We start from the raw sequence: 27,752 nt of genomic DNA, 5'->3' as shown, positions 1-27,752 counted from the left end.
AGACCTGTACTGAGCCAATGGCTATAGAGCAAAATGGTACTTCCGGCACTTACCAGAAGGGTTAAGGTGACGCTGCACTTGGAAATGTAACAATAGCTAAACAAGAGGTGGACACATAGGAAAAACAGCTGTGCTAGTTATTTTCCTTGTGTCTGAGCTTACGCCAGCAAGGGGTTAACTTTTCTAAGAGAGGGAGAGGTATACTATATGCATGCATTATGATACTCCTGGGTACCCGTCCTAGAATGCATAGCTTATAGGACACATGGCAAAAAAGGTCATGCAGCCCATCCCTGGGAAGTTAGCATAATTCACTATCAGTCTCTTTCCAGGGTAACCTCGATGGGGTACTCAAAGGGATGAAGAGAGGGATTAAGGGTTCATGTGCATCACTCAACCCTACCACTTCAGACAAATATTTCCCAATTATCCTCTAATTCTACCCTTCAACTACATGCCGAGTCACCCTCACTTCTATATATTGCCACACTTCTGCTATTATACACAGTACTACACTGCACTGCAAACGTACTGTCTGTCTCTCTCTTCCCCATTAGACTGTGACTAGAAGGGGGGACGATATCTCAGTCATTGACCTGTTCTTAGTATCTTGCATGGAACTTGACATATGGCAAGTGCCCAGTGAATGGGGAATGGAATTAAATGAATTCTGTAAGTTTACTCTAGAGACCCAAATTTAAGATAGGAATACATGTGGAAATTTTTCCAAGCATGTTTACTAGTTTCTCTGGAATTGATGATAACTGCCTTTAATTGTACATAAAAAAGATAGTATTTATTCTTTTGAAACATCACAAAAGGCAATGGCAAAAAGCCTTCAATATGGCCATGATCCAAATTAAAACTCTTCAACCCAAAAGAAATAACTGTGATCTGATCAAAATGTATGAGCTGCTTTTTTTGTCACCATAATTTAAAGACAGATAAATGGTATTTAGGATTTACATATACATGTGGAGTCCAACCTCATTATGATGATTGTACCTAGAAGCCAGGGAGTTCTGAATTTTAAATGTATTTAAAAAAAAAAACAACTGTATTTTCAGAGGAGAAAAAAAAAAGGTTTCAACAATAGCTTTAATTTAACAGGAGACATTTATTGCACAATCCCCAAAGAGCGGGATAAATTGTTGAGAGCATCAGCAGACTGTCTATTCATCTGGCATATTAGCATGAAAGGGGGCTTTTTGCCCAGTGGAGCCTGGACTCTTCTCTGCAGGATCTTGCTTTTGAGATTTTTGAAATTGTTATTTCAAATACAGTACACTGAGATTCACTCTAATCTTAACTATGGAATTAGAAAAGTCATTATAACTTTAAGCATAACTTGTTGGTATATTTGGCCAAGTCACGAATCTTGCCCTTGAGACCAACATCTACATTATAACAGAAAATAGACACATGTATAGCCAATTACTCATTTCCTCTGATGATGGCATGCAGAAACTATGGAAAGTCATGGATATTTGATACGGCAACAATCACTCTATGCAAATGATATTCTTTAAAAAGTTAAACAGTGACCAAAAACTAAAAATTAACTCTGAAAATCAAAGTTAAAAGAATACCTTTTAAATCAATTAAAGACCTACTTGGTGCCAGACAAGGGTAGCTACTCCTAAGACTCACAGACAAGGGATCACATGGGATGTGTAATGTAATATGCCATCTCAACAGCCCTCTGTGACCTAGTGTGGAGAACTCTGGCCATCTACCTGACATGCATTTCATCTCACCCATGAGAATACAATGTATGAAAATCACAGGACTGGTCAGTATGGGTCCCACATTTTTAGGTGTAGTTCCCTTAATTTGCCATTTTAGGGTTACGCCATTCCCCTTGTCACAGTGATTGGTTAATATATGCTAGGCATAAACCAATCAGTTTTTGGCTTTTCTTTTACTCTGGCTTTTCTTCTTTTCAAAGGATTGCCTCAGGAAAGAGTATGTAATCTTTTTAGGTCCAAGAAGGGGAGGTTTCTGTAGATGGTTCTGTATTTTTCAGGGTCTCTTGTGAGAAATAGCTTGGGTAATGTATTAAGTGGGTATGAAGCTTGGATCTGCTACAACCATTTATCTGCCTTGAGGGAAGCCATCTTAGAATGATGTGAACAGATGGAAAGGTCAAAGGCAATAAAAATCACACAGAAAGATGTAGCCAGAACCTTCACCAAATTGTAGCAGAAGCCCAGCCTATCTCTGGACTCCTTTAAAAGGCACGACAGCCTGAGCTGAGTTTTCTATTACTTGCAGCTAAGCGCATCCTAATTATTACAACAGTAATAAAAACTGTGCTATGAGAGCTGATTTCTATAGGAGGAATACGATTTTGACAAGTGAATCACAGCAATGGGAGTCTGGAGAGCCCTTTCCAGGGTCAGAAAATTGCAGAACAAAAGCAAACAGGTATAAAAACACTCAGTGTGATCAGGTTCAAGTACAACATATGAGGGGACAGGTGGTAAGTGAAGCGCAGGGCAGGTGAGTGCAGGGCTTTTAGCGACCCTTCTGGAATGCCAGCTCTGGTGACAGATGGTAGCTGGACCGGAAGAGGAAAAGGTAAATACAAGTGGTTATCACAGTAGTCTGGGTGAGAGACAATGAAAATGTGGGCTTGCATGCCCGCAGTGAAGACAGAAGAGGGAGGGAGAGTTCAAAGGGTGTGTCAATGATAGAATACGCAGGATTTGGTATCAAACTGCTTGAGAAGAGAGTAAAAAACGGGCTGTAATGTTTCAATCTGAGGCATTTGGTAAAGGCTAATCCCTTCCCATTAATCAGGAATAAGAATTCCGGCAGAAGCATGAGTTAAAGCACTTTAAATCATTTTAGGATTGTGTGCTATACAGTTTTTTTTTTTTAAAAAGACATTTATGGAAACAATCTAAATCCAAAATAACAGGAAGTTAGATGAATTATGGCACTTTTATTGAATGAGTAAAATACTATGTGGTGAGTTATTAACATTTTCCTGTGGGTGGCTCACTTGATTGCTAATATTTCCATGCCAAACTCATCCCCATAATAAAGGTTCTTCACTCCATGTGGCTGCAGCAAGGTGGTGGGTTACATGTTCATTTCAACACCATCTCTTTCTCTACCACTAATAGATCCCTGGGCACCCTATGGTTGATAACCTTTAAAAAAGAGAATGTCAAGAAAAATGCTTCAGACTTGGGAGAAAAAATAACTAAAAGAAGCTCTGTTCTGATGTGAGTTCAGTTTTTAAAATTAAGAAATACATACACACATAGGAAAAATAAAATGTATACCACTATGTTTATAATTATAACTTGGGGCAGTAGGACATAAAGTATTTTTTCTTCAACTTCTTTATAATTTCTATTTTTTCCCCTAAAGTGCACATATATCATTTGTATAATTTTAAGGGGACATTGTCTGTGTTGTGTTCCCCACAGGCAGATAAAGAGATAAGGATCTGTATGGAAGTGATTTATTAGGAAGTGTTCTCCAGAGAAACCAGTAGGTGGACAGGGGAGTGAAGAGAATCAAGGAAGGAGGCCAATCAAGGGTGTAATCCAACTGGGGATGACTTGAGATCAACCCCTCAAGGTCAAGGAGATGGAGACATTATTACCCCTCCGCCTGTTCTTCATTGGTTAAGAACTGCCCCTGTGGAGATGTAAATGATTCTCCTTGTAGGAAGGGAAACTTGAGGGCAGTCCACCCACCAAGAGGGACAGGTGTTGGCTGTTAGGAACACATAGGAAAATGGCAAAGGGTTCTGAGGGAGTGTGCATGGCACACTGCATCTGCTAGACATATTCTGAATATGAAGTCTTAACTTTTATTTAATAAATATGAAAACCTTGATTTCATGACTGTGTTCATGCATATTAAAATCGTTTACTTTTGGTAAAAAAAAAATATGTATTATTAACTCCAAACTTTTAGAAAGAGAGATTTGAAAAGTCTTACATTCTAAAGTGAGTATATTGGAAATTAGGACCACTGTTCATAAAACTTGATGACATCTGAGAACACCAAATGTTGACTGCTGCTTGTTGTTACCAAGCCAAGACAGCTGAAGTTTGGGGAAAGCAATCTCCCTTCTTGACAGCAACATGCCAGACTGTTAAGAACCTTTGCAAAAGTCAATGGTCATCTGAATTATTCAACTGGTATAGAACAGGATAGAGTAGAATGTAAACTCTTTGTTTTCCACTGAAGATCAGGGACTGCCATCAATTATGAAACCCTTAAGTAAATATTCCTTAGGGAGAAAGTGAAAATGCCAGATTTGAGAGCATTAGCCAATCAAGCAGACCCCAGCACAAACTCCAAGGCTTTCTCACATTTGCTAATAAGAAAGGGAGGCTCATTGGCACATTGAATGTTGGTAAGACCCTGGGCTCTTGTTATGTTTCAACCTGGACTGGACCAGGCTATTCCTTCTTTATAGTTTGAAGTTCTCTTTTTTCAATAAATGTTCATTGATTGAGCATTTCAAAAGGCATGTCCTTCTCCAATCCCAGAAAGCCCAATCATAAGTCGAATTGGGTGGTTGCCCTGGTGGCATAATTTCAGGTGTTCTGAGAATGTCCTGCTTATTTCCTTCACTGATCTCTCAGCCATGGGAAATCAACCAAATATGGGCCATTTTAGGAATCAAGAGCAACCATGGAGAGCAAAAATGCACAGAGGTACTCAGGGATTCTTATCCACAGCAGATGAGATTTTATGGATGGACTTCAGGAGTTCTGGGATCCCATGAAGTTATCTGAGAAATACCGCATGTATATATATAAATGTATTTTTTGGAAACAGAATCTAGGGCTTTTTTTATGTTTTCAAGGGAAGGAGTTCAAAAATGAAGAGACCTATGTGTTTAGGCCCGAATGGCTACTAACTGTCCAGGTGATCCCATACTGAGACTTTCATCCCTCAGTTTAAGATTGATAAATTCTGAGGACCCCAGTTCCCTAGCTGGTTAGTTTCAGGGCTTCAGCATGGTGGTGGTGGTGGTGGTGGTGTGTGTGTGTGTATGCGTGTGCAGAGGCAAATGGCCCTCTTCCGAAGACTGCTGAGGAAAATGTCCAGCTACTTCTTTTGTCCCTGCTCCTTATGGGTTACTCCTATAACTAGGGGAATAGTAATAAAATAAAACAATATTACTGGAGAAGGGTAGAGGGAAGGGGGAAAGAGACTTGGGTGAAAGGGAGAGAAAGGAAGGAAAGAAGTCAGAAGGAAAGAAAGGGGGAAGGAAAGAGAAATTGCTTTCACTGATGGTGAAGGTGTTATCTATGGGGCAGAGGTGAACAGAGGTGATGGAAAGTGGTTGTAGGATTGGTCCCTTGCCCTCACTTCCTCTCATTCCTCCAAGTACTGCTGCCACATTCACGTTTTTTTTTTTTTTAAAGATTTTATTTATTTATTTGACAGAGAGAAATCACAAGCAGGCAGAGAGGCAGGAAGAGAGAGAGGAGGAAGCAGGCTCCCTGCTGAGCAGAAAGCCCGATGCGGGGCTTGAACCCAGGACCTGGGATCATGACCTGAGCCAAAGGCAGCGGCTTAACCCACTGAGCCACCCAGGCGCCCCCACATTCACGTTTTTAGAAGCTCATTTTTAAGAGGTTTTTAATTAAACTAGTGTGGGAGGCAGGAGGATTCCATACATGTGTATATTCTCTTTAATTTTTCCATTTTAAGATATCAAATCATCCATGTCCTCTGATGAGTGATAAAATATAATAAAGACTTTTTACAAGCCTCTTCATTTGTTTAATAGTGATGATGTAGAAAAATGACCTTTTAAAAACCCTTAAACATTTAACTTTTGATCCTAAGTCTTCTCCCCACAGCTTAGTTTATTAAAACTAAACATATCCTGACATTATAAATTAGGAAAGACAAGAGGGCAATCCACTATAATTAGAAGTCTAGGCTAGGCATTCTACTGGATAGATCACTACAACTATTATAAAGCAGTTTATTGAAAATTTTATTAAGTCTCATTCATGCACAAGTAATAGAACTGCCACTCATGAATTAGGCTTGAATAAGGAAAGTCAAAATTGCAACATCTTCCGCAATCTCTGTAGCCTGAGATCAGCCTCCTTTCATTCCCAGATGTGCTTCTTTCATTAATGGAGGGGATGGTAATACTATAGGGAGGGTGGGCAGGGTAAACCTTCCCAACTTTTTGTGGACTCTAGATGCCTGACTGTGTACTCGCTTAATACTGATCATCAGCATAAAAGGGATTCTACCTGCGAAAGTGCTTCTAAGGGCCCATTTCACTTGCTAAGCACCCAGTGTGTGAGGCATAAATCCTTAGGTTTACTTATGGGAAGAGACCAAACTGGGATTGAGACTAGAGACAGTCCCAAGGATAGAGCCTATGCTCTGGTCAACAACTAGGACTCAGGAAACATTAGACCATAGGTGCAATCAACAAATATGGCCTTGGAGCACCTGGATGGCTCAGATGGTTAAGCATTTGTCTTTGGCTCTGCTCATGATCCCAGGGTCCTGGGATCAAGCCCCTCATCCATCTCTCTCTCTCAAATAAATAAAATGTTGAAAAAAAAAAAAGAAAGAAAAGAAGCACATCCATTAGAGAATGCATCTAAGGAGGAAAAAAATCCCTTTCTGTTATTGCCTTTGAGTACAGCATTTCTGTTGTTTTTACCTGCCCAGCGACCACTGTACTATCTCTGGCATCTCACCCTGACTTTCCCTTGGTAGACCACTCTTTTCTCATTCATGGTCCATACAGGTTTAGGTAGAGGTGACTCTACCTTTCAGACCCACAGCTACACAATGGCAAAGTCCAATGGGCCAGAAGCTGGCACGGTCAAATTTATGTGGTATGAATAACCCCTGAGACTTTAGTTGGAATGATATTGTCTCCAATGGGGTTTCTAGGCCAATGGCACAGAAACCTGGTGCTACCGATTGTCCATTTTACTACCTTTTGAAAGATCCTGTTAAGAATGGAATGACCCAAAGAGGAGCATACCTAAAATTACAGTGAGATGTTTTCTGGTGATACTGTCTGAACCCTGGATCCAGCAAAGCCTGAGACTTGACTGCTATCACTGGACTTTACTTTAACAGGAGTCAATTAATTCTGTTATCTTCTTAAGCTAATTCGAACTTCATTGTTGTTGTTGTTTGCAGCCAAAAGATCCCTGACTCCTAGTTCTACAATTATCCATCAGAGTGTACACAAACATACTTTCTGGTTAAACAGATGATTATTAATGAAGCTACTGTAGTGGGTGCCTGGGTGGCTCAGTGGGTTGGGCCTCTGCCTTCGACTTGGGTCGTGATCTCGGGGTCCTAGGATCGAGCCCCGCATCGGGCTCTCTACTCAGTGGGGAGTCTGCTTCCCTCTCTCTCTGCCTTTTTAAAAAAAAAAAAAAAAAAAAAGAAGAAGAAGCTACTGTAGTTTTATATCCGGTTGTCAAAACTCTAACCATACACTACTGTTGTGATCCATCTTACTTCCTCCTTTGGGCAAATGTACTTGAGTACCTTAAAAGATATGGAGTGGGAAGATACTCAATTAAACACTTACAACTATTTGATTTTTCTCAAATGTGTGTGTTATATTTCCTTACTAATTTTGTAAGGCAACAAATTACTTCAGTTATGCTCACTGACATTGGACAATTTAAATAAGTATGGTGGTTTAAAATGGGTTTTGATCAACAAGTCTTAATTGATAAAGCAGAAAAAGAAGGTGCTTAATTAGCCATCCTTATTCATTAACATCAAACCTGAAACCATTTTTATTAGTAGTGATTAAATATAATAATTTAGGTCAATGATTCCCAAACTTAGCTTGCAGCAGAATCACCTGGAGGACTCGTGAAAAAAACCAATGCCTTGTCATACTCCCCAGTGTTTTGATTCAGTGAGACTGAGGTAGGGTCTGGGACTTTGCATTTTAACAAGTTCCCAGATAATGTTGGTGCTGCTGGTCCAAGAACCACAGCTTGAGAATCACTTGCTTAGATTTGCTTGTTAAAGTTTTGCATTTTGGTGTAGTAACTGATTATCTATTTGGTATCTTTGATTAAACACATAAGCCCACATTTTCTGAGATGCAGGTTTATTTTAGATCTGAAAATCCTGGACAGCAAGATAATGATGTGCTTTAAAGTCTGGATGGGGAATCACTCACTTTTAAGTAATCTGGACAAAAGCTTGATTAAAATATGGAAGCCAATCAACCTTAATTTCCAGTAGATGACATGATCAGTCAGGCATTCTGCTACATCAAGCAAAAGTCAGGCTTAAATGTTGCCCAGCTGCATTTATTAGCAAAGTTCATCAGGTCAAAGTAATCAAGTATACCACAAATTCCTAGGTGACTTTTTTTTTTTTTTAAAGATTTTTATTTATTTATTTGACAGACAGAGATCATAATAGGCAGAGAGGCAGGCAGAGAGAGAGGAGGAAGCAGGCTCCCTGCTGAGCAGAGAGCCCAATGCGGGGCTCGATCCCAGGACCCTGAGATCATGACCTGAGCCAAAGGCAGAGGCTTTAACCCACTGAGCCACCCAGGCGCCCCCCTAGGTGACTTTTTATCCCTGTCTAATAAAACTAAGTGGTTTCTATCTGCCAATAGGGCCAGTAACTCTTAGGAGGACCAAGTAAACTGTCTGGCAAAACCTGCTCCATCTGCACCAAGTCATTAAAATGAGAATATAAGTCAAAGAGTCTGGGGGTCCCCAGGTATAACGCCTTATTATTTTGTAATAATTACATTATATCCATCAATTTAATTCAAGTGAGACGTTTTTGGACTTTCAAATAGGGAAGGATCTAGGTTGAGTTTTACAGTGCCAATGCCCAAAATCCCACTGGCTTTCGCTAGACTCGCCTAAATGGTATTTGTATACTAATAAACTATCACATTTCCCTCTGCCTTCCCATTCAAGGCTCCACTACCAATGAAGTAAGGATTGTCCATGGCTTAACAATTAAGATCAGACTATAATGGAATCTTTGTTGTAAGTTACATGTAAAATATCTTCTCTGATTGTATCAATAGGAATGTAGTCCATTTTAGCATATGTCACCCAAAGAAAAATATATACTTGAAAGGTAAAAATGCACCAATGTTAGCTTCAAAGCCAGTAAATCACAACCAGCAATAAGGATGTTTATTTCTGTATGGTAAGGAGCTGTGATCACATGGATGCCCAGAGCTGGAGGAAATCTGAAACCATCTGCTCAACCTTTTTCTTATATAAATGAGGGAAACAAACTTATAAAATAGCAGTTTCTTGTCATAGGAGTTCAGTTAGCCATGAAAACGATATCGACAGTCATAAAGTTTCTTAGTTTAGCAATGAAAAGGGTTGCCTTTTCAGTACATCTGCAGATGACACACAGCAGGGTGGAGAACACAGATTTGGGCAAAAGACTCAGCATCAAGAAAGGCTCCGAGAGCCTGAAGCAATGGGTCACACTGGAATACATCCAACCAGGTCAAATTCAAGTCAACACAATGCCCCACACTCCTAATGAAAAGCAGCCGTATAAGAAAAAGGGGAGGAGGGGCGCCTGGGTGGCTCAGTGGGTTAAAGCCTCTGCCTTCGGCTCAGGTCATGATCCCAGGGTCCTGGGATCGAGCCCCGCATCGGGCTCTCTGCTCGGCAGGGAGCCTGCTTCCTCTTCTCTCTCTCTGCCTGCCTCTCTGCCTACTTGTGATCTCTATCTGTCAAACAAAATAAATAAAATCTTTAAAAAAAAAAGAAAGTAAGAAAAAGGGGAGGAAAAGACTTGGTATCAGCACATGGCATAGGAGATTCAGGGCTTACAGACTTTAAGTAGGTAGAATCAGCCTAAGTCAAAATATGAGAACACACCCGGTGTGCTTTATCAGGTTTTTTTTTTTTTTTTTAAGATTTTTATTTATTAATTTGACAGAGAAAGAGAGAACCCAAGTAGGCAGAGCAGCAGGCAGAAGGAGAGGGAGAAGTAGGCTCCCCGTTGAGCAGAGAGCTGGGTGAGGGGCTGGATCTCAGGACCTCGGGATCATGACCAGAGCCAAAGGCAGATGCTTAACGACTGAGCCACCCAGGCGCACCTGTGTTTTAATCAGTGGTATAACACGTGCAGAGGGGACAGAGGGACAAGATTTTGCTCTGCCCTTTACGACTCAGGTGGGGCCTGGAGTTATATTCGGCTGGATCTCACATTTACGAGGCATATAGAAAAATGAGATCAATCAGGGAGAAGCATCAAGATGGGGAAGGGCCTGGAACCGTGTCACACAGAGCAACAGCAGAAGCTGTGGCTACTTAGCCTACAGGAAAAAAGTCTTGGAGGATCTGTGATGAGAGTTGTCCCTCGATAAGACAACTTGTCAAGGAAGAGGAATGAAACTGTCCTTTGTGGCCTCAGGAGACAGAAACAGCATACTCTGGCAGAACTCCTGAAAGACAGACTTCAGAGAAGTAATTCTAGAAAATGAAAGCCATTCAGAGATGGGTGATAGCTAAATAAAATTTGAGCTAACGTCCTATTGAATCCTTATTTTGTGCCAGCTCCTGGGCTAAGGACTTTTTGCTACCTCATTTCATCTTCCTAACAATGCTGTATTAGGTACATTATCATCCTCGATTTACATACAGACAACTACAGCAAAGAAAGCTTGAATAACTTGTCCAAGAAAGCAAATCTGGCTAGCGTGGTAGCCTGCATTTCAAATTCAGGTTCTCTGCTAAGCCAGGTGTTCAACTCCTAGGGCACACAGCTTTGGGCTGCTTTGGAAAATGTTAAGTCTCCTGCCACTGGGAGCATCCCAATGTAGGCAGACAGGGAGTTAAACATTACCTTAATGTCCTCTTCCTTTTGTCAGAACAGGAGAGCCACATTTTGAGCATGTCTAGCTACACTACTGTAAGGAAACATGGGGCACCTGGGTGGCTCAATGGGTTAAAGCCTCTACCTTCGGCTCGGGTCATGATCCCAGAGTCCTGGGATCGAGCCCTGCATCGGGCTCTCTGCTCAGCAGGGAGCCTGCTTCCCCCCTTCTCTCTCTGCCTGCCTCTCTACCTACTTGTGATCTCTGTCAAATAAATAAATAAAAATCTAAAAAAAAAATATAAGGAAACACATAGAAAGCTTCTTCATAGACAAGAGAAAAGGACTCTATGGACATTGTGAAAATGTCCTGGGGTTCTTCCTAAACACCACTGTGAGCTATGGAGTTACTGCTCTGGGACAAAAAGTTACTGGGACAAAAGTTAACAAGTCAGGAAATGACAGATGCTGGCGAGGATGTGGAGAAAGGGGAACCCTCCTACACTGTTGGTGGGAATGCAAGCTGGTGCAACCACTCTGGAAAACAGCATGGAGGTTCCTCAAAATGTTGAAAATAGAACTACCCTATGACCCAGCAATTGCACTGCTGGGTATTTACCCTAAAGATACAAATGTAGTGATCTGAAGGGGCATGTGCATCTGAATGTTTATAGCAGCAATGTCCACGATAGCCAAACTGTGGAAAGAACCTAGATGTCCATCAACAGATGAATGGATAAAGAAGATGTGGTATATATATACAATAGAATACTATGTAGCCATCAAAAGAAATAAACTCTTGCCATTTGCGATGACATGGATGGAACTAGAGGGTATTAGGCTGAGCGAAATAAATCATTCAGAGAAAGACAATTATCATATGATCTCCCTGATATGAGGAATTTGAGAGGCAAAGTGAGGGGTTTGGGGGGTAGGGGAGGAAAAAATGAAACAGGATGGGATTGGGAGGGAGATAAACCATAAGAGACTCTTAATCTCACAAAACAAACTGAGGGTTGCTGGGGGGAGGGGGGTATGGAGAGGGTGGTTGGGTTATGGAAACTGGGGAAGGTATGTGCTATGGTGAGTGCTGTGAAGTGTGTAAACCTGACAATTCACAGACCTGTAACCCAGGGCAAATAATACATTATATGTTAATAAAAATAAATTTTAAAAATAGAAAAAAAAGTTACTGGGACAAAAAGGACACAGTTGAGAGTGGAGTTGGGGCTTCCAAGAAGAAGAACAGGACCTTTGCCTAAGTATCTAAGTATCCACACCAAAATGAATGAAGGGTGGAGACTGAGGGAAGGCTTTGCCCCTGAGTTCACCCCGGCAAAGCCTTCCCTCAGTCTCTGCCCTTCATGATCTGACTCCACCGGCAAGGCCACAGGATAAGCAATACGAATCCAGTGGACAAGACCTGGGCTTGAGTCCCACAAGAGGAATAAGATCTCGAGGCAGTCTGCAAGCAGGATGGATCCCAAGCTGGTCAGGCATCCTACATACCTCAGGGGAAAGGTAGTGCTGTTAGTTCTCAGAGAACAGAAGGGGATCATGGATGATATGCTCCCTACACTTACAGCCCTAAGGAAATGAGGGCTCTGGAAAAGGGGCTGACACATCTTCCACAGTTCCGACAGCAGGAAACACCGGCATGTGAGTTAACCCTCCTGTGGGGGCTGGGGGTGGTGATCAAAGCACTGTCAGAGGTTTCTCAAACTCCTTCACTTATGAAGAAGACGGGAGGTCTGAAAAGTGACACAGGGGATGTGGCAATCAATGACAGCAAGAAAAATGCCCAAGGACCAGGAAAGAAGATCTATAAGCAGTTGGGGACTGAGGGAAGTACTTTCTCATCATCACGATGCCTGACTAGTCACTAGGAGGGCACAGAACCCAGGGTTAACATACTTAAAATGTCACTTTTTCCACAAGTTGGGTGAAACAAATTGCCTCAGTTTTACCTAAAGGCATAACCCTTAAAATTCTGCTATTCAGTTTAAAAAGGAAAATGTGTCTCTTATAGTGCTATACCTTCGGCTCCCATTTAAAAATACTACTTTTTTGGGGGGCGCCTGGGTGGCTCAGTGGGTTAAAGCCTCTGCCTTCGGCTTAGGTCATGATCCCAGGGTCCTGGGATCGAGCTCTCTGCTCAGCAGGGAGCCTGCTTCCTCCTCTCTCTCTGCCTGCCTCTCTACCTACTTGTGATCTCTGTCTGTCAAATAAATAAATAAAATCTTTAAAAAAAATAGTACTTTTTCATTTAATCCATTTGCACGCGTACTATTACCCCACCTTATAGAAGAGGTAACTGAGGTTCACAGGTGTTGATAAACTTCCCCAAAGTTAATGATAAGAGCAGGACCTGAACCCAGGACTGAAGACGTCAAATGCTAAGCTCCCTTCTACCATGCTGCCTCAACATCAGGGAAATTTCAAAGTCCAGAAAAGTCCAGAACCAAACAGGATAAACTCTATTTATTTCTTTGGCTAACAGGTGAAAGCAAGTCCTCTTGGTTTTGTCAGAAAATTCATACTCACGTGAGAGTAATCCCAAGATATCTGCATTTTAATATTAGACTCTCGGAGTGGGGGAAGAAGTTAAAACTAGAGGAAATGAGTGATATGGAGAGTAACTCATGCTGTCAGAGGGGAAGGCAAGTGACAATGGCCATGCGATCAGCTCTGCAGCAGCTCGATAGTCAATTTTCAAGTCTACTTCTGCAAAAGCCGCTGGAAGTGAGGTACCCAGTTAGATATTCTTTAAGAAACAGGCTGTCCTCTGGCAGAGCCAAGGTAGGTGACCTTCTAGAACATCAAGAGGAAAAGAGGCAACTGATACCACACCCTGAGCTGTCTTCGGAGTGAACACATGGATATAATTCAGTGGTAATGAGTAATGATGATATTTTGCTGGTCTTTGGAATTTATAATGACCCTATGGGAAACAGTTGCTCTCAAATGCCATCTATCTTTCTGTGGGGGCTAAAAACTCACTGCCTCCCATCTCCCCAGACCGTCTCCAATTTCCGTGTCGAAAGCCAAAAGATAAGTAAAAACTTTAAAAAGTGAGCTAGTAGCTTCACTTCATGAATGTTTTATCACCTTCAGAAGTTCATCTATGAGGCCAACTTATCACAGATTTATTTTTGAAAAGCAAACGTTATAAGGCATTTGAGCAAAACGGATGAAGTCAATGAACAGGTGTTTCCTACACATTCAAAAAAAGACTCCATTCTCCCAGGGGGCATATTACGTCTATCCAGAGGGTCAGAGTTGGTTTAAAAGGCTACTTGTTTGTCACATGCTTAATATGGGTTCAAATACAGGGGGCAGTCCTTAAGTTAAAGAAAACTATGCTGAGACACAGAAATCAAATGGAAGAACTACAAGAATTACAAGAATTACACACTTTCAACTTGTTAACATCGGGATTTTTTTTAAAGCTCTCATCTTAGGTGTTAAAAAAGTAAAAAGACAACCTATGGATTAGTTAGCTCTGCCTAAAAGTCATTAAATGGCCTTGCACAGCAGTGCTGATTTAAAAATAAGATATGCTAATTTATGTACTGAGAGTAGAATACATGAAAATGAGAAATGATGCAAAATAGATGAATCTATCCTGGGCTGTGTAATTTCTTGGTTTATCAGTGTTAATAATTATGTGTAATTTCAAAATAAAGGATTTGCTGATCCTTTCAGCAGATAGCATACAATTCCCCGAGGCCCATGAATGGAAAACAGACTAGTTCCGTGACCATTATCTTATCTTTACCATCACTTCAACAGGGCCCCTCTTTGGGTTTTCAGCCTTTATATTCATGTGCGGAGGAGATTTAGGCAAAGGCTACACAATTCAAGCCCATGGGTGCTGTCCAGCGGGGATTCAGGGTGAAATTTAACTCTTGTCTTTGCCCTCCAGGACCCCACGTGCTAGTGAGGGCACACAGGATACTTGTTTTCTTTTGGAACTTAAATCCTAGATGAAGGAAATGTGAATTCATAAAACCACATTTTGGAGGATAAAGAAAGATACTGCTCTCCGGCACTGCCCTAGGTTGCTGTGTGAGAATTGCTTCTTAGTCTCTAGAAAGGATAAACATATGCTTTCTGCTATGAAATTAGCTCCAGTGCTGAGATATACAAACTTGGCACCAAAACTGAAATCACCCTGACCTAAGACACATGGGGACTTCTCTGAAGTCTTCTCTCCTTCCTCGGGCTCCTTACTGGTGCCTCCTGAATGACACTTAAGCTGGAGGGATAGAGGGAAGGGAGGGGAAAGGGGACAAGTGTCTGCAGGTTGATTTAGATAATGGTAGACGGCAATGACGACTTTATTTCTTTCATCCCCAAAACAGATCCTACTTCCTTGACTACTTCCTTTGAACCTTTTCTCTGTACTTTTCCTGATGCAATGATGCAAATGAGCCTTCCAGAGAAGAGTGGTCTTCTTTATGAATGGCTGGTGTGGGGAACTAGTTTGGCTATATGCAGGTTTGCAACTCATTGCAACGTGATTCATCTCAGCTGGTTATGTGCAGAGAGCAGCTGGCAGCAGGTACCCAAATAGCTGAGGAGAGAAGTTAAAAGGGACTGCTGCCTGCTGAGAGTGCAGAAGAATTGCTTTAAAGACTCCCTGAAGCACAGCCTCCAGCAGTGGAGGGGCACTGGCAGAGGCGGCAGAGAAAACAGCAGCAGCTGACAGCCTCACTGACAAGCAGTTGGAGAAAACATAAATTGGCCAATCAGAGTGAAGGTTTGGGGACCAAATGGGAATCTAGGAGGTGGAATGACAAACGGTGACAAGCTATTTAGACAACCTCAAATGAGACGCTGAGTGAGAGACCCATGCTCTAGGCCCTCCGTGCAAAGTCAACGATGAAAGGCACCAGCAAAGAGGCAAATCTTGGCCAGCTGGAACCCGGAAGCTGTGGTTCTGGAAATGAACACAGACTGGATACAACTTTTCGCCTCCCCACCCCGCCCTCCTCCATCACCTCTCCACTTTGGCAAGTGGAAAGTGGTCCTGAGCACAGGACCTTTAGCTTAGGGCCTAAAATACCATAAGATTAATATAAGGTGACGAGCTGATTCATTCTAACCAGCTCAGTATGTGGAAGGAGAGGCAAACACAAATGGAAGGAAAAGAACGATGCCACACTGAGTGTTTGGTGTCCCACCTCAGAAGCAACGAGGATCCAGATAAACCAGCAAAAAGAAACATGGTGGGGAAAAGGGATAAGAGACCTTCAGCTCCTCTCCATCTCCCTAGTGATGAGAAGAAACAAAAAAGCTGGTGAGCAAGTATAATACGAGGATCAGTAATGGGGAAAATTTTTTAAAAAGTCTAGAACTTTGGAAGCAGAATGGCCAGTGGTCCCCACATCACAGGACACAATGGAAGAATGTCCACTCTCAGCTACCCCTGCGGCCTGAGGGGACACTGGAGTTGGGTGCGATGTATATATATCCGAGGTGTGTGTCTGTCTGTCTGTCTGTACGTCTAAGAATAAGTGAAGGAGGATATCAGAGTGACAGGAGAGAAGGAAGAAGAACAAAGAATTCTTTTCCAGCTCTTTGGAAGTTGGCGTTTTATAACAGGTGACTATAATATAGAGAAATTAATTCTTGGGGGCGCCTGGGTGGCTCAGTGGGTTAAAGCCTCTGCCTTCTGCTCAGGTCATGATCTCAGGGTCCTGGGATCGAGCCCCACATCGGGCTCTCTGCTCAGCAGGGAGCCTGCTTCCTCCTCTCTCTCTCTGCCTGCCTTTCTGCATGCTTGTGATCTCTCTCTATCAAATAAATAAATAAAATCTTTAAAAAAACAAAAAGAAATTAATTCTTGAAACAGACCAAACTTTAATCTGTTCTCTCTATATTTACTCCTAGCACGTACCTTCCTAAAAATATTTTTAAAAAAATGCTTTTTGGAATTGTAGGCTGATCTAAGTTGAAGATTCACATAAGATGATCAGATCAGTATTTTTTTAAAATAATTCCCCCCCAAAATGTATTACCAGTAAATATATCAAATTTACGATCTGATTGGCAACAAGAGGTTGCAATGTTACATAACTACTATAATATCATTATTATAAATGATATTATAATATCATTATAAGCATATAAGCAGTATATGCCTATTTAAAGTATTATAATTACTTAATAACAAGCATCATTTAGATTCTTTTTGATGATCCACATGCTTTTACAACTTTGTGACAAAGCCCTCAGGATCAGTTTGGGGGCACTGAGAATTGGGCAAGGCCATAAATGAGGTCTGCACTCAAGAATTTATATTCATCTCAGAAAATACCCAGCCATTGTTTTTGGGGGAGAAAATCTGTTTGTTTTCTTATTTGCCTCTCGCTCATAAAACAAGACTGCAGGGGGACCTTTGGTTATTCGGATTTCTGAGGAACCCATTTTATCATCATGGGCTTAGGAACATCTGTACTTCATATGCTGTTTGCCTGTAGTTGCTTTTCGTTTTAAGCTGGAATTACCTACAGAGCTACTTCCTTCCAGTTACTACACTGTATAGGAGACAGTCTCCTCTAAACGAATTCATGACCATCTTGGTATTTTATGAGATTACGAAAACCAATTTGACTTTGACCCTAGGCACATAAAAAGTGAAAAACAATGATGCCGCAAGAAAAGGTGTTTTTCCTGTTTCTAAGAAAGCTCCCGTGGCTGTGACTACAAATGAGACACAAGCAAAGGAAAAGCCTCTGTCCTGAGAGAAAGAAGATCCAGAATTTTCAGACTGATCATGTTCCTAGTTATTGTCAAGATTTTATTTATTTAAGAGAGAGAGAGAGAGAGAGAAGCAGTGGAAGGGCAGAGGGAGAGGGAAAGAGAATCTTTAGCAGACTCCAAACCGAGGAAGGAGCCTGATGTGGGGTTCAATCTCAGGACCCTGAGATCATGACCTGAGTCGAAATCAAGAGTCAGATGCTTAACCACCTTGTAATTTTAAAAGTATTTCTTCTTTTTCCTTTGCTGTGCTGAGATACTATGCTCACCAAACAAACAATACGCACATTCTACAAATCCACCCCTTCTTTAAAAGTATAGTGGAAACCTGCCTTCTGGAAGAGCCCTCCTCTGCTGTATTAGTTGAATACTTGTGAACAGTGAACTCTGAAAGAGAGGTTGCACTTATTCTCGGAGTACTAGAACTAATGAGCTCCAATTAGGAAACCAGGAATGCTACTGAGCATGTGGAGGACGTTTACATTTTTCAAAGTTACATTCACAAATAAAAGCAAAGACAGACTTTAGATATCTAGTTCGGAAACAGGAGTGATTATCCAAACTGATACTGGAGATCCTTGTGCCCATGGTAGCTTGCATTTATAATCCCTCCTCCCACCTTCAAATCTGAAAATCCCTGATTCATTGTAGCACTCGGTCACACTCTTTGGTAATATTTCTCACTTCCCAAGTAGTAAGGCTCTAGGGTTGGGGCTGCTTTGAATGCTAATGAATTAGGTCATCCTCCGAAGGCTGAGAGATCAGACCAAGTGGATTCCTTACAACACCTCAGAGTGCTAGAGTAACCATATTCCTGCCTCAGCTGCTAAAGGTAATACCAATCCTTGGAACCAGGGAAGTTTTCTGGACCCCATTCTGGAGCTACTCCCCCACTTCCCAAGGCTATGGAACATTTTCTCCTGGCAAACTAGCAGAGTTTAAAGAATGCTGTGGTTGTAAAACTGGGACTGCTCATCAATCATACTGCTTTCTGAGTCACAGCTTCTAATTTTTATTCATGACACTCAGGTATGTTACCTAGAAGCGTCACATCTAGGACAGCTTAGACACCCACTGTGCAAAAAGAACCAAGATTTGGGGTTTTGTTTTCCAATTATACTCATGACATACTAAGCTTAATCATATTTTGTAGAGTAAGGACTAAACTGCTAATTGGCTGTAACTAAGCAAACTGAGGCCTTTTGATTAATCAAGCCAGCCAGCTTTCAGTTTTTGACATCAAAATTTATACTCTCCGTGAAGGGGAAAAAAAAAAACAAAAAAACAAAAAAAACAAGTCCACGGCTACATAACATTAAACCAACACACAATTAACAACACTTTGTTCTAATTATCTGTGGGCACAATTAATGTTGGCTCTACAGTTCATTTTTCTTCTTTGATGGCTCTTAGAATATTTATGGAGATTAGTCCTTGATGCATTGGCCTTCTCTAAGATCTGGGGTTTCCTTACAAGCTCCCGCACAAGTCTGAGTAGGGCCAAGTAACACATTCATGCAGATTAATTCCTGATATATTGGCTTTCTGTTTTCCCCTAACATCTGAGGTGCTTCCAACAAGGGTCCACCCAAATCTGGCCCCACGATGCACTGCAGGGACAGGTGCCCTCACACTCGAGCCCACTACCTCCCACTGAGGATGTTTTCTTTCCCTCCACAGTGGGTCATAACTGATAAAAGGTTATGTCTTGATTGAACAAGCTTCCAGGAGCTGGAAGGCCAAAAGGGCTTCTGTAAAACAGTACTGTCAACGCTAACAAAACCCAAGGTAAGAGAAATCCTCAGCCTCCTGTGATGGGGGAGAGTAAACTGCAGACAAGTTCTGTTCCCTCACATCAATAGTAAAGAGACAGGCGGAAGACAGGGAGTGCCGATCAAAGGCTTTCGGTGATTGGTACAACTTTAATTTATGGCAGGCGCATATTTTCCTGCACTATGAAGTCAGTGGGGGCCTCAGTTTTCAGGCCATAAATATTCTCCCCATGGCTCAGAACTGTTTGTGCTGCCCCTTGGTGTGTTTGTTTGGCCGTGTTATTTTATGCTGTGAAGACAGGCTGAAACACCATGGGGACCTGAGGCTCCGGGGTACTGTAGAGGCTTGAGGGGCTGTTAGTTATGAACATCTGTAGACAGGCTAGAGGTTTGATTTGACCATGCCGTAAATCCAAAGAAAGAAGAAGGAGAAGAAATAATGTTCGCTTTTAATATCTATGTGTTGGGTAGATGTGTAGCTCCACACACTTGCACATAGGACAGACTAAGGCTTTGAGTCTAATTTTTGGTCAAAAGTACCTCAGGCTTCAGGCAGGCCCACTTGCTGGTGGCTCCTTGAGATTGGTTCCGGCTTTTAGCCAGGCAACTCCCTCTGCCTCTCTTCTTATTGTTTGCCTGGAAAGTTTGCAAGAAGCCTCCAAGACTTGGTTCAAATGGCACCTTCTTATCTCCATGCCTTCTCTAAAAAGAATTCCCTCAGGCACTTCTACCTTGGTGTGTCATAGACTCTTGTACATAATTTTTAACATTTTTGTGAAATTTTAATACATAGTATCTTCATTATTTTAATTAGAGTAGTTTTGTCTGCCTCCCAACAATGTGAGTGTCTCAAGGACAGAGAAAATGTTCCGTGGATCTTTCGCAAGTCCAGCATCCAGTAGCAGCCCAGGCCTAGAGTTGCCAAAGAAGGGAGAGAGGAAGGAGTGAGAGAGTGAGGAGGAGAAAAAAGGAAGAAGGAAGGGGAAGTAGGAGGGGAGCAGCAGGAGGAGATGGAGGAGAGGGTGAAGTCAGAAGAAGAAAGAAGATACCACAGAAGAAAAGGACGAGACTAGGCCCCAACCTATCTTCCTGAGTGATATGAAAGCATTTCTGACATTTGAATAACCAAAATAGTAGAACTTTGCTAAATCATGGAACTGATGGGATTGTCAGTTGAGATGTTCCACCCTCCAATGGCCAGGATGCTAACACATGCCAACAATATTCCTCTCTGGAGTCTAGGAGTTCTTATGGACCTACTAGAAAGAGCAACAGTCCTCTCACTGGGGTCACTGATTCAGGGGTGCACTAACCTGGAGGCTTCTGGCTGCCATTTTCCCCAACACATTAAGAGTGCCTGCGTTAGAGAGCCTGAAACCCACTTAGAGGAGAGCAAAGCTGAGAGGTGGAAACAACTCCCTGACCTCCTCTGAACCTCTGCATTCCTTTGGCCTCCATCCACTGTTACACCTCCATTTCTAGTTCCACGAACATGCTTTCGCTTACGTCAGCCAAGTAAATCCTCTGTAACTTGCAACTGAATGAACAATCACAAACAGAGTTCCCTGAAAGAGCCATAGGATCACCTGCCTTGTAAAGTCCTCCCAAGGATTCAGGTCTCTGAAACTGTTCCAGCAGCCCATGGACTTTCCCCTCATTTCATCCTGTACCAAGCAACAAGGGTGGTGCCTTAAATGGGGGTTTGGGTGCTTTTCCCTAAAGGTGCTGTTCCTTTCAGAGTCTCCTCTGGAGTTCTTCATTTTAGAGAGCCACTTACTCTTAACTAGGTATGAAGAAATCTAACAGCCTACTTGCATAACTTTTTAAAAAAGAATGGGCATGTTTTAATATTCTATTAAAATATATGTGTAAAATGTTTATGTACCAAGATTCTCATCACAACATTATAATAATGAAAATGTGTCAACAACCTAAGTATCCAAAGAGATTAAATAAATGGTACTCTGTATTCATTTGATGAATTTCTGCATAGCTGTCAAATCATATCTTAAGAAACACTGAGCAGTATGGAAAAACAGTATGGAAAAAAAATATATTACATAAAGGAGCAAGCTATAAACTGTATGAAGTGCTATTTTATTATTTCCTAATTTGATTAAATATAACAGGAAAAAAAGTGGAGATAGGCATGCTAAAATGTCAGCAGCAGATATTTCTGAGTGGTATGATTACAATTTCTCTATTGCCTTGTATTTTCCTAACTTCCTATGATGTGACTGTTACTTTTATAATCAGAAAATTGCTAGTATAAAGTTATATACTGACATAGGATTTTTTTTTTTTTTAATCTTCAAGCCCTTTTGCCAAAGAGGACTTTTTGTCTCTAATCTTAGCTTAGTGATTGTTGCTAGGTGACCCAGAGTTGGATACAAATTAATCAGGAGAAAGATATACACCAGATGTTTTAAGATAGGGATGTCTGGAGTTACCTGTCAGCAGCCTGTCACAGAATTTAAAGATGAGAAGGAAACAGTTAAGGACTTCTATTCAGACAGTACTCTGAAGAAACCAGCATGTTTCTTTATAACTTTTAAAATGTCTTTTTATGTCATATTAGGATAGAAGAGGATAAAAGTGAGAGGAAGGAGAAGGTAAGAACTTAAAGCCAACTGGGAATGCTAAGAAATTAGACTTCCTCTCATCAGCAAAGAGCCGAAGCTAAGCCTGGGGATATCATACCCATTCCATGGCAAGGGAGCCATCAATGAGGAGAGGAAGATGGTCGTAATTACAGCTTTCCTCAGGCTCCTAAGTCCCCTGGCACTGGGCATGTGAGGGTGGGCGGGGCTTCTGCATCTGAGCTTGAAGATTCGGGGAAAGTTCTACTGAACTGGACCTAAGGTGTTTGAAGAGTTTTTTATATCACTCAAAGACTTTTCTGTGGTTCTCAATCCTGGCTGTGCATCTAAATCCTCTGCAGGCTTTATGACAACACAGATGTTGATTCCACTTTCAACTTCAAGAGTTGGAGTTTCCCCGGTTGTCAGCTAGGCATCTGAAGTTTCAGAAGCTCTGTTTCTGCACGAGTTTCACCCCCTGAAGGTTTCACTCCAGCATTTCTATTTCTCTCTCCTGCATCGTGGCTTATGTCTTTCCCACTGGGTCATTCTCAGTGGTACACTGGCGCGCCACCAACAGTCCCCTGCTTTTCGTTGTTGTTTTTGTATTTACGAGCTTCTCTTTGCTGTCTCTCTCTCTGGGCATAAATGTCTCCATGTCAGCTCCACTGCACAGGAAAACTTCTCGAAAGAGCTGTCTGTTTGTGTTGTCTCCATCTCCTTTCTGTTCTACCTGCTCCAACCAGAAGCTGTTGTCATCAAGCTTTTAGCTATCCCCAGCCCTTGCCAGAGCCAGTGATGGATTCTGTTTTTTGTTTTTATTTTTTTTCTTATTCTGTTAGTGGTACTGATAAGGCTGCCCTTGAAACACTTTCTTCTCTAGATTTCTATGACACCTCACCTCTCTGATTTCCCTCCTACCTGATAAGACTCTTTCCCAGGCTCACTGGCTAGCTCTCCTTCCTCTGCCAGACCTCTAATGGAGGGGCACTGCAGGAGTGTGTCCTTTGCCCTATTATGGTCCACATTTACACTTACTTCTGATGTTGCTTTATTAAGTCCCACAATGTCGAATGCCATCTATATGCTGATGACTCTGAAATCTATATCTCTTGCCCTGACCTTGGCCTTGGATATCCAACTGCCTACCAACATCATCACTTGAATGTTTAGAGGGAATCTAAACTTCACATAGACAAAACAAACTGATGATTGTATATTCCTTCCCCCAAGTCACCTCTGCTCTGAATCCGACCTGTCCCAGAAATCTGCTGTAACTCGGTTGCTAAGGTTGAAAACCTAAAAGTCATTCTTGATTTCTCACTTTCTCATACATTCTACATCCAATCCTTCAGTAATTCCAATAGGTTTTACTTCTACAACACATACTTACTTGACCATTTCTTATTAGCACAGGGAAATGGAACCACAGTGGAGTTCAAATTCTAAGTCTCACACTTACTGGCAACTTACCCAACCTTTGGGGGCTCAGTTTCCTCATCTGTAAAATGGACATAAGCATATCTCCCCTCCCCCCACATGTTTATTATAAAGATTAAAATAGTGTGTATATGTGTTTATGTATAGACAGATAAACTGGAAGAGTGCTTGAATAAGCTTTATATCAGGGCTTGCCACCACTCTCATCATCATTATTTCCCTCTAGTCCAATAGTCTAATGATATTATTATATATTATTATTTCCTGTTAGTCCTAGGTACCTGTTCTAGACCAGTCTATTAACAACTTCCATCTGGAATCTAATTCCGGACAGGAAGCCTGGACTTCCTGTCCTGCAATTAGCTTACCAAGAAGCAAGGGTTATTGTCCTAAAGCACAAGTCGGACCATGTTACTTCCCTAGTTAACAACCTCTGACAGTGTCCCTTTAAATTTACAATTATATTCAAAGTCTTTACTGTGACAATGGACTATAAAGCTTTAAAGGGTCTAGCCCTTGTCTATCCCTCTGAATTCATCTTCTTCCTATTTTTTAACCTTACACTTGCGTTCCAGGACAAATTTCCTTCTTCTGTTCCTCTAACTTGAAACATTTCCACCATATATCTAGGCTACCCAGTTGCAGTTTCTCCTTGTTCATCATCCAGATCTTTATACAGCTATCTCCCTTGTGTTATTTATTTATTTATTTTTTAAAGATTTTATTCATTCATTTTAGTGAGCGACAGTACCCAGGAAGAAGAAGAAGGTTGGCGGGGGGAGAGGCAGAGGGAGAAGCAGATTCCCTATTAATCAGGAAGCCCGATGCGGGGCTTGATCCTAGGACCTCAGGACTGTGATTGGAGCCGAAGGAAGATGCTTAACCAACTGAGCCATCCAGGGTCCCCTCCCTTGTGTTATTTATACTGCAGCCAAATGGCCTGGGAATCAGACACCATTGTAGGCAAATGCCTCTCTCATTTCCACCCCCCACTCTCTTATGACTATATCACCTGGTTTTTCTTATTCAGAGGCACTCATTTGTCTATTTGTTTGTTTGCTTGGTTATTTACTTTTTAAGTGTGTAGTTTCTGTCTCTGTTCTCTGGGGTTTTGGACCATGAAAACTGGTCTACTCCTAGTATTTGGCCCATAGAATGAATTCAATAAATATCTATTGACTACGAACTCTACATATAATTGTGATGTGCAGACAGCTTTGAGAATTACTATTTTAAATTACCTCATTTTAAATAGGAATACTGATATACAAAAATGCTTATGCTTAGCACTTTAATTGGCACACTTTCATGGAAAGGTATAACTAAGTAGAAAATGCTGTTATTCACTTTATAACATTTAATTGCCATGTTTTTCTGCACAAAATAAATCTTTTATATAAGAAGCCAAGTTCCTCTGACCTTGAGGCTATAGCTAAGGCATTAGCACTTACCTGGAGGGTCAGAACTCCCAGGTTGTCTTAGGCTTGCTCTTCCCCTGGCTAGAGTCTGGGAATCGGAAATGCTGTGGGAGTTGAGACTGAGCAAAGGGCATGTCCAGCTTGATTTCTAGTCAGGGGTGAAGCTGTTCAATGAGTGATTAGAAAGGGCAGGTGGAAATGTGCAGAGGGAGGCCTGAGACAAGCAAATCATGTATTTTAAGGAACATGCCCATAAGCAAATCCAGGGCCTTGAGGCCAAAACCCAGGGCAGGCACAAGGGAACACGGAAGACACAAGGTCAAGTCAATGGACTGTGGAGGTCAAGTCTGGGAAAATCCCTAGACTCAGTGATCGGGGATGGGGTGGGAGAGAGGGGTCTTTGTTAGACGGGGCCTGTGACATGGCAGTGCTGATGAAAATAGTGAGCTTGATCGTAAGTTGAGTAAGCAGTTTTTTAATTTTTTTAAATTTTTTTTTAATTTTTTTTAAGATTTTTATTTATTTATTTGACAGACAGAGATTACAAGAAGGCAGAGAGGCAGGCAGAGAGAGAGGAAGGGAAGCAGGCTCCCCGCTGAGCAGAGAGCCCGACGTGGGGCTCGATCCCAGGACTCTGAGATCATGACCTGAGCCAAAGGCAGAGGCTTTAACCCACTGAGCCACCCAGGCGCCCCGAGTAAGCAGTTTTTTAAACACAAGTCTTGAAAAACAGAATTTTTAGAAAACAGAAAACACTACACCTGGCACTTAAAAGCTACAGAAAATGAGCAAGTGGCGTCTTTATCACCCATGTGGCTCTTATGGCACAGATATAAAATACAGCAAATAGTTCCTCCATCAGACAGCAGGACCCTAAACAAATCTTACAGTTTAGGCCCAGGGAGAGTAGTTGCCAATTGCTAAGACAAAAGAGAGAGGAGCGTAGGGAGAGATAGAGAGACAGAGGGAGTGAGAATTAATTATTATTTTGACTGCTGGCCCAGGAGCCCTATTTGGAAGGCAAATGTTTAATTTAGCAAAATACCTTCATGAGCAGTGGGAACAGTATGGAATGAGGCCATGCGTGGAGTTCAGGGACCAAGTATAGAGCCCTGCATAACCAGTGACGGAGTCTTCGTTGAGGGAGAAGAAGCACGTGGGAAAGACCTGGCCATGTTCTCTGTCAGGCCGGGAACTGAGTTGCAGAAATGATCAAGGGAGAAATGCCTTGCAGCTGAAGGATTTGGAGGAAATAGCTAAGGATCAGGTTCTAATAGGTAGTAGTGAGAACTGGGGGTAAGAAGAGAATTTACTTAACACTGGGCAAAGAATTTTAGGAAGCAAGCAGTGACCCTGACCAGAAGAAACTAATTTAGAAAATAAAATGTTTTTTAGCGAATTAAAATTGTGGAGATTAATGGCCCTTAGAGATACCATCTATTGCATCCAACTCTCACTGGATGCAACAGTTGTTGCCTGAAGTAGAAAGATCTCTGTGAAAGAAAAAAAAAATACTGTTTCTCTTTTCTCTTTTCCTCAGTGGGGGCTTAAGAAACATTTGCTGCCAAAGATATGTGTAAAATACCTCTTTGCTTCATTAAATGAAATGTCCTTCCCAAAGTTGTCTCAGTGATAATTAAATGAACTATGAGCCGTAGTCACTGTAATTAGGAATAAAACTAACAATTTAAGTAGCTGGTTCTAGGGAAATAAGAAAATGTAGTATCAACTAAATTTCTACTATTAAATCCAGGTAATTCAAACTCTAGACGAAGCTATGACTTTCTCAAAGCTCTCAGACAGCAAACTCAGTCTCCCTTGAGAAGGCTTTCCCACCTTCCTCAGTGACTTTCTTAAAAACAACACAAGTGTGGGAAGCTCTGTGGAGACAAGAAGGATTCCTGGCTGTGTGCCCCAGTGGTGCTGCCAGATGTTTCCTACGTTGACTTCTCTTCTGCCCCATGTTTGGTGTCAAACCTGTCCCTACTCAGTTGCTTATGTGTGGAGTAGCTCAGTTTCTCCACTCGTAGTTCTTGTATTAATTGTTGAATCCAGAAAAATAGAAAAAAAATGATATAACAAAGTCAGGAGCCTTGGAGTGGGTGTATGGAGGAGGCCATATGCCAGGCACCACTGTGCAAATATTAACTCACCTCGTCGGCATCAATGCCCCAGAAGATAGCTTACTATTAGGATCTCCATGTTTGCTGCTGAGTCAACAGAGGCACAGAGCCTGGAAAACTGACCCAAGGTTTCAAAACTAGAAAGGAGTAGAATTGAGATTCATACAAAACTCTGGGAATCTGGCTCCAGAGTCCATAATCTGAACTCTTTTGCTTGACCTTTGCCAAGGAAATTAGTGTAAAAAGGGCATGTTCACTGTAGACAACATGGCAAATTGGAGGCAATAACCAAGCATAGAGAACAAGACCTCTCTGGGTCTTGTTTCTTCACATTAATTACGCTTTCAGGCTTCTGTCAACCCTGTTGTTGAACTCTATATTTGGATGTTAGCTGAAGGCCTCTTGCACCTAGTTAAGATGAGATGGGCTCACCACCGTCAGGCTTAAAAGTAACTATGTCCCTGTTTGAGGTGTTAAGACAACCTGTAGAGAAAGCCATCTTCACTCAATCTTTCCACATGTGAGATATCAATCAAGATCTAATAACTGGAATGTTCTTTGAGGAAAGCCATAAACATTGAGGAATTAGCACACACAGTGATGCCTAAGGCCACTCAGTAAGAGACCAGTGGTTCCAGATCGTTCTGGAAGGCTGTGGTGGCTCCCCATCCTCCTTAAAGTGCCCTCAGCTCAGCCTCACTTCTGTTTATGTTTTACATGCCAAACTTCTGCACAAATTTTTTAAGAAATGTTTCACTACTTAAAAATTTGACTTTTTTTCTTGCAGTCATCTTTATTAGTACTGGATAGTGTATATATTAATTTGCTCAATTATTTATTATATTAGGT

The 27,752-nt window shown here is 41.6% G+C and overlaps 1 protein-coding gene across 1 annotated transcript in view; it reads right to left on the bottom strand.

The window, feature by feature from the left end:
- The window catches only part of LOC111140922 (NCK associated protein 5), a 784,669-nt gene that overhangs the window by 203,889 nt on the left and 553,028 nt on the right, over positions 1–27,752 (bottom strand). The window lies entirely within an intron of this gene.

Source organism: Enhydra lutris, unplaced genomic scaffold, assembly GCF_002288905.1.
Source record: "Enhydra lutris kenyoni isolate GAN:26980312 unplaced genomic scaffold, ASM228890v2 scaffoldscaffold1, whole genome shotgun sequence".
Taxonomy (NCBI): domain Eukaryota; kingdom Metazoa; phylum Chordata; class Mammalia; order Carnivora; family Mustelidae; genus Enhydra; species Enhydra lutris.
Note: the sequence above shows the minus strand (reverse complement) of the source record. Positions and strands in the feature narration are given on the sequence as shown.